Source organism: Helianthus annuus, chromosome 2 (genome assembly GCF_002127325.2).
Source record: "Helianthus annuus cultivar XRQ/B chromosome 2, HanXRQr2.0-SUNRISE, whole genome shotgun sequence".
NCBI classification, from domain to species: Eukaryota; Viridiplantae; Streptophyta; class Magnoliopsida; order Asterales; family Asteraceae; genus Helianthus; species Helianthus annuus.
This window is the reverse complement of record NC_035434.2, coordinates 20,838,642-20,847,422: the sequence shown is the minus strand read 5'-3', so window position 1 is coordinate 20,847,422 and position 8,781 is coordinate 20,838,642.

Sequence of the window (8,781 nt, the reverse complement as noted above, 5' to 3'; positions counted from 1 at the left end):
CAATTAATTAATATAATATTTCAACCAACTTTATAAAATAGTGTTTTAAAACTATTTGGGTTGAATATTTATATTAAAAATGAACTAGTTATTAGTTACTAGTGGTTAATAAATTTATAATTTACATGATAAAAATAGGAATGTTACAATAGGTTTAGCAGAGTTTATGACTTAACAGAGTTAGCAACTAACAGAACTACTGCGTCAGACAACCAACGAAATCACATATGCGGCGAAATCCCCTGTGGCGAAAACACCTGGGATGAAATCGCTTTGGACGAAAACCCCCAGGAGACGAAATCCCAAGGGTTTTCGTCGGCATAGGGTGTGACGAAAACACCTAGTGTTTTCGTCTGGTCTTGTGTTTTAGTTGGTCCCTGTGTTTTCGTCGACTACAACAGCATCAGCAATATCAGTTACGCAATACAGTAACCCTAATCATCACTTACAGTTACATGATCAATCATCAACGAAATCATTCAATCAGATCATCGATATGTACAAAACGGTAACACATAATCACACAACACTCAATTAACATGATCATCAAGCATTAGAATAAACATGATCAGTGGCCTAACAACCTTAGATCTATTCTAAGCAATTCATGTTAGAAACATCAGACTCCATCTATCAACCAACGCATCAACAACGAGCAAATCTCGTTATACGTAACCGAAATTGCTAATCTAGCAACCTATTATTCTCAACCTAGCATCCAAACATGGATTTACGTATTACTTCATATCAACAAACAATGATTTCAATTATACAGTTAACAGAGATATCGATCAAGCAATCATGTAAGGGTTAAACACTAACCCTGATGGGCAAAACAATAACTTGATCGTTCTAGAGAGCTTCAAAGACACAAGGTTGCCGTCGCACAAAAAAGGAAACTCTAGGGTTTTGCTAAACTGATCACCTACGCGACCTAGTGGGTTATAAAAGAAGGTTATAACATGTTGGGCCTTACTGGGCTTCGGCGAACTCCAAGCCGGTGAAATCATTGATTTCATCGGAGGTTTATGGCGAAATCCCTTTGGATTTCGTCGAGTAGCTTATGGCGAAAACCCTTTTGGTTTTCGTCGAGCATGCTTGTGGCGAAAACACTTGTTTCCGTTGAGCATGTTTATGGCTAAAACCTTTTTGGTTTTCGTCATGCACAGTGAATTATATTAATATATAATATTGGTAACACATTACATATTTCACACAATTCATAACTAACATTCAACCAATTAACACTGATTAATAATTTACAAGACGGATAACCGGTGCACATAAAAGAACACAACGAATTAAGAAAACGTAGTTGTGAGGAAACACATGTTGTCACCCTTCAAGTAAGAAACATTAGACTCCATCTATCAACCAACGCATCAACAACGATCAAATCTCGTTATACGTAACCTAAATTGCTAATCTAGCAACCAATTATTCTCAACCTAGCATCCAAACATGGATTTACGTATTACTTAATATCAACAAACAATGATTTCAATTATACAGTTAACAGAGATATCGATCAAGCAATCATGTAAGGGTTAAACACTAACCGTGATGGGCAAAACAATAACTTGATCGTTCTAGAGAGCTTCAAAGAAACAAGGTTGCTGTCGCACAAAAAGGGAACTCTAGGGTTTTGCTAAACTGATCATTTACGCGACCTACTGGGTTATAAAAGAAGATTATAACATGTTGGGCCTTACTGGGCTTCGGCGAAATCACTGATTTCGTCGGAGGTTTATGGCGAAATCCCTTTGGATTTCGTCGAGTAGCTTATGGCGAAAACCCTTTTGGTTTTCGTCGAGCATGCTTGTGGCAAAAACACTTGCTTCCGTCGAGCATGTTTATCGTTAAAACCTTTTTGGTTTTCGTCATGCACAGTGAATTATATTAATATATAATATTGGTAACACATTACATATTTCACACAATTCATAACTAACATTCAACCAGTTAACACTGATTAATAATTTACAAGACGGATAACCGGTGCACATAAAAGAACACAACGAATTAAGAAAACGTAGTTGTGAGGAAAAACCTTGAAAACTCGGGTTGTCACATTGTTTATGCTAGAATACTTTCATGCACTCTATTTGTCATTAACTTAGCTAGCCCACCTTAACCATTATAGCGCTATAGGAGTAGCACACCACCCGACGGGGTATTGTTAAGTTAACATACTTTACGGTCTCGATTACTTCGGTGTCGAGGGATGCACATTATACTTTACGATCTCGTTCACTTCGGTGATGAGGGATGCACATTATTCTCGTGGACACTCGGGTTTGGCCTATAGTTATTCATGCTAGCTACAACTTGTATATAAATTGCCATGTTGGATTTGAGACAAACTTTTATTATATTATGCTAGTATTCAAAACTTGTATACTCGCCAATACTTTTGTATTGAACCATACTTTAAAACATGTTGCAGAATTATGATGATGATGATGCACGGAACTTAGTAGGATGCCTAGAAACGCATTTTAAACTTTAAATACTTGTTGTAATGTAATTCATTTTGTTTCAACTTGTTGTATTCGATTTCAAACAATGTAATTGATTCTTTTTGTAATGAAATGAAATTTATTATTAAATACTTGTCACAGTATAGTGTTATGAGTAATGAGCAATCTATTTCGTCTCACTCCGATGTTTCCCCATCGGTTGGGGTGTGACATAAATTGAGAATAGTACCCAATCAAGGTAGCCATTATGGGTAGCTCGATGCCATGAGCGTATAGTTTAAGGTAGAACGTAGAATGCCTTAGACATTAGGACATGGAAATACCGCCGTTGTTCTTGATTGGGAGATCTTAGAACTCGAAAGCTAAAGTAAAAGGTTAATGGGAACTAGTTGATGTTATTAACTGCTTAACCGGAACTAGTTGATGTTATTAACTTCTTAGCTTACTGGCAGTGTTCTGAATTGTTATCTGGCATGCTGATGTCAGAATTCAAGCTTTTCTTAGGTATTTTCTCATGGCCGGTGGTGGTGCACGTGGAAAAAGACGTGCTAGTCATGGAGGTGGCCATGATGGATACACAGGTGAACCCAGAGTCACCCGAAGAAACAATAGACCGATTGAATCGGAACACAAGAGAGTTGTTGATAAGGAGTTTAACTAATTACATATAAGGAAAATAAAAAGGTAATTTGATATAAATTTAAAAATTTAAGTAATTACGACTTTTAAAACATACGTTACAATCCTTTATAACATATTGTTGACTTTAAAACTAACTTTTCACATGATTTTTATACGCCATAAGTTTTTTAAATCCTACACACACACACACACACACACATATATATATAGGGGAGAGTTATGTTGAGAACGCTAAATATTGCGAGAACCGTGAGAACGAATGAAAAAACCAATCAAAAACGAATTTTTTAATACAAACCTCATTATAATTCAAAATACAACATCAAAAAAGAATTTACAACATCAAATAATTCATTTCTCCTCTCAAAATCACTCTTACTAGATTTTTTACGCATGTGTAAATATAACAAATTTACACATGTGTAAATGACAAACTTACACATGTGTAAATTTTCTTTATTTACGAATTCACGTAAATTTAAACATGTAAATTTAATTTCTTACATTGTATTCGAACAATAATGACAAGTGTAAAAAGAAATTTTGAATTTGAATTGTTTTTGACCAAGTTCTCGTGGTTTTTTCATTTGTTCTCACGGTTCTCGCGATTTTTAGCGTTCTCATTTAAACCCTTCGCTATATATATATATATATATATATATATATATATATATATATATATATATATATATATATATGATAAAGTGTACAACAAATTTCGATACTTGTATGGTATATATAGGATAAATCGGTATGTGTAGCATAAAGTTTTTTCTAACTAATTAGATAAGAAATAATTAACGAAAGAAGTTATAAACTACATTTATCCTACGTGATTGGTGATATATAAGTAGAATCCAGACTACTTTTCGATTTGTTAATTAATTGATAGAAACTATATAGTTATTTTGAATGTATGGTTTCAATAAAAGTTTTAATTGAATTAAAAGTTAAAAAAATGAAAGGGTTATTGTTTAACTAATGTGTTTAGGAAATGAAGTTGAGTTAATTATTGTACTCTTACTCTTATGCTCTTTTAATATAATTAAGTAAGAATTTAAAAACATTCTATTGGTTAAATGTTTTTACGTCAATATGGGACTTCGTAGAGGCTTATACCTTTTAAAAAAGGAGGTCTTATATTCAAACTTGGGTAAGAGAAGATATTTAATAAAGGGGTGGACTAAACGCACCCCCTTGTTACTTGTCATACCCCCCCCACCCACACACACATACACTTGAAAAACCACTTTAAATTTTGTCAAACTCCCCTCTTATAAACACCAATTCTTTAGTTAATAAATATAAAAAAAATTCATTAGTTAATTATAAACACCAATTTGACTTTTGTTAAATTCTTTAGTTAGTCTTATACTGTTTGTTTTTTATTTAAATGATTTTTACAACGAAAAAAATATAAGTTCGTTTAATTTACCAATTCTAATATTTATATTAAAGTACCGTTTAATAATTTCACACAAATAATAGCACAATGATACCATCATAAAATACTAATACAACGAATGAAAATAAATAGTGTATAAAAAAGTTAAAGATCCATGTCAATAGTCTTATAGTGATAATAAATTCTCTACTCATCTATCACGACCTTTGAAGAACGAGAAACAGAATTAGTAAACAAATCTAGATGTCACTTATACTTCGACTTCCATGAAATTGCAGACGGATGTTTATATTGATTCCATAGTCCCATAGTAGGTGGCATTGGGTACTCACCTTCTAATCGCACCATGACAAAATGGATACCATGCACGTGTGCGATAGTAAATGCCCGATGGTCTTAAAAGTATTCATGGCCTTTCCAAAGCGGGAAGCAAGTGCTCGAACCCCTTTTGCTCAAGAAATGAACGATAACGCCAAACCGGTTTGCAACCAGGACATCAGTATCAGGCATAATCATCCATTTTGTTCCCGGTGCACAACCCATTCCTTCAAAATATATAGATTGATACATTTCATTATAGTCTCTACCAAACACTTTCTTGTATTGATTTTGAGACAATTCCTCTACTAATTCAGCCCAGATTTTTGGCCACTGGTCTTCACTGAGCCCTAGGCAAAGAGCTATTGATCGAAATCCACAATTTCCATCAGGTTCAATATCCTGTAAGATGATGATGATGACGTGGATAATAATAATAATAATAATAATAATAATAATAATAATAATAATAATAATAATAATAACAATATCTGGATAATTAATCAACTATGATTTTTTTCTTGTATGATGCCAATGTTTGTGAATTAATTAGTAAATTCCACTGTGAATTTATGGAGTCCCATGCATGTCGAGATTTGATAGATGGCCTACACTTTTTAAATATTGCTTGAGAAATGTGCCATCTACAAAGTAATCGAGTAGCATGCGGAAAAATCCGTTGGCATGCATTCATGAGAGCGTACTCTCTGTCCGTAACTATAACACATGGTTGCATGCCCTCATCTAGTATTGACTGTTAGTGCTTTAATACCCGAAACATAGATTTCTTTCATTTTCTTATGCATAAAAGTAAAAGCTATCGAAAATATTTTGCTAGTAGAAGTTACCCCAACAATTTGACTAAAAGGTTTATCACACTTGTTTGTCTTGTACGTGACATCCATAATCAGCACATGTGGAGATGCATGTAATAACTCATATGATGTATCATGAACGAAGAATAGTGATTCCTACTCATTTGATAAACTGTTAGTAAAAGGATAAAAAGTATAACCATTATCATGCAGATGAGACATAAGAACCTGCATTGGAGTTTGCCTTTATAGTTCATCTCTCGAATTTTCTCACGTGTATTGTATATGGTCTTAATCTTAGAGACATTATTTTTATTCTGCTCCTTTACAATAATACCCAGAGTACCTTTTGGCTCCACATGTTTCTTTGTCAACTCCGTAACCAGTTGAAACTCATACAACCGTTCTGCGAATGGATGCCCTTCAAGAAATTGAGCGGGCGGATAATTATGTTCAGGTTTTGTCACACGTAATGTCCAAGAATTATTTTCTTTTGAATATTTCCCTATGAGTTCAAGGGTAGGATATAATAGGAAATTTATTTGGGTAGGAAGCCTAGGAAGTAATCTTGACCATCTATTTATTCAATCAAGGGCTAAGATTAAATGAGTGAAATTGAAAGGAAAAAAGGAGGCGCGTGGGTTTGTCTAAAGGCATTCTAGTCAATCCAAGGCAATAGTTTATCTCTCCTCCAACCCCCCCCCCCATTTTTTTAAAGTTAATAGCTCTTTCATACGCCATTATTTTTTTTATAAAAATTACACCAAAAAAACGAGCGTTTTTTTATCTTTAAAACGAGTATACTATTGCTATATTTCCAAAATTTCTTTTCGCAAACCCAATTGCGTAAAACGCAATGGAAAAAACTAGTTGCGTAAAACACAATGGAAAAAAACCTAAAAAATGTCATTTTTCTAAAACGCAATGCACCAAAAACACAAATAAATGTCTTATTTGTAAAACGCAATGGCCAGAAAACACAAAGAAATGTCATTTTTCTAAAACCCAATAGTCTAAAAACACAAAAGAAAGTGTACTTTCAAAAACGCAATGGACTGAAAACACATAAAAATGTGTTTTACCTAAAACGCAATGCACAAAAAACACAAAGAAATGTCTTATTTCTAAAACACAATGGCTAGAAAACACTTAAAAATGTCTGTTTTCTAAAACGCAATAGCCAGAAAACACAAAGAATTATCTTATTTCTAAAACGCAATAGCCTAAAAAAACAAAAGAAAAGTGTACTTTCTAAAACGCAATGGACTGAAAAGACATAAAAATGTGTTTTACCTAAAACGCAAATGTCTTTTTTTCTAAAACGCAATGGACTGAAAACACATAAAAATGTGTTTTACCTAAAACGCAATGGACTAAAAACACTTCAAAAATGTGTTTTTCTAAAACGCAATGGCCAGAAAACACATAAAACTGTCTTATTTCTAAAACGCAATGGCCAGAAAACACAAAAAATTATCTTATTTCTAAAAAGCAATAGCCCAAAAAACACAAAAGAAAAGTGTACTTTCTAAAACGCAATGGACTGAAAACACATAAAAATGTGTTTTACCTAAAACGCAATGGCCAGAAAACACTTAAAAATGACTTTTTTCTAAAACGCAATAGACTGAAACACATAAAAATGTGTTTTTACCTAAAACGCAATGGACTAAAAACACTTCAAAAATGTGTTTTTCTAAAACGAAATGGCAAGAAAACACATAAAACTGTCTTATTTCTAAAACGCAATGGCCTAAAAACAGCTCGACCCCAGCCAGGGGCTCTGCCCCTTGGACCCCGCCAGGGGCTGCTGCCCCTTGGACCCTGCTCCCACGGGCGCTGCCCCCAGACCCCGCCAAGATCGTAAAACGCAATGATTCAATTCAAAAACCAAGATCGTAAAAATGCAATTTAAGAATTTCTTACGTGGATCGAAGCCGATTTCTTCAACGATTGATGTAATTTGAATGATAGATACACTTATCAGCGATCGAATCGAACGGATAGAGTGATTCGCTTCAAAAACACGGGAAAAAAATGAGATATTGTATGAAGTTAAGCTGGGTTTCTTCAAAAAAAGTTGAAGAACGCGTTGATTGGGTGTTTGAATCTTTGATTGGTGACGGAAATCGCACTATAATTTAGTGATTATTGAGATAGAAAGTGAAGAAAAGGTCGAAGATGGTGGGTTTTGAAAATTGTGGATTTTGAAGTTACTGGGGGAGAAGAAGGAAGAAGATTGGATACGATTGACTAAAATACATTTCCTGTTTATTTTAAATTTTGCCACATGTCATAACCCTATTGCTTCTATCATTCCTAGCCAAAATCAACTTCCTATTTGATCCTCTCCCATGAGTTCAAATGGATACTTGGTTTTTTTTTTTGTGCCGGTTACTTTAGTAGAAATTTTAAGCGATTTTTAGACACCGCCACGATCGCACATAAGTACGACTTTAGAAACATACCCCGACCTTGTTTTTGATCTCTTTGTAATAGTCACATAACCATGAGTGTGTGCAATATTTTGAATCCATGCCATCAAATCTTCACGAGACTTGAACTCTTAAAAATAAGATTAACTCTTTTATATTTATTCTTACTCATAACACCAACATCATATCATATGCAACGTGATATCAAGGTTGGGGTGTAAACCTGATTGGTAGAAAATTCAGACATCTTTCTGTACAAGCTTTAATGTTGAATAACCAGTTTATGTATAAGCGGGAACGGTTCTTGAAGACACTTTTGTAGTAAAATCTAACTATATAAATTTGTGACATAATGATCATTAATTATAAAAATTAAAAACTAAATCAAAGCATATGATAAAAAAAACAAATTAAAGCATACCATTATACCACGAATGGTATTGTTCTTTTACTTTTGCTTACGAATGGTTTGTTATGGCTTCTTGATTTACGAAAAAGAACCTGCACATAAGAAAACCTAATACATAAAATAAATTCAAAAGATATATAAATAGATCATATATTTCAAATTAAAAAAATAGATCTTCACAATCTTTTATAAAATTATATAAATTCAAAAGATTACATGATTTTAACAAAAAATAAAATAAAATAAAATAAAATAAAAGGTTAGAGTTGTAGTATGT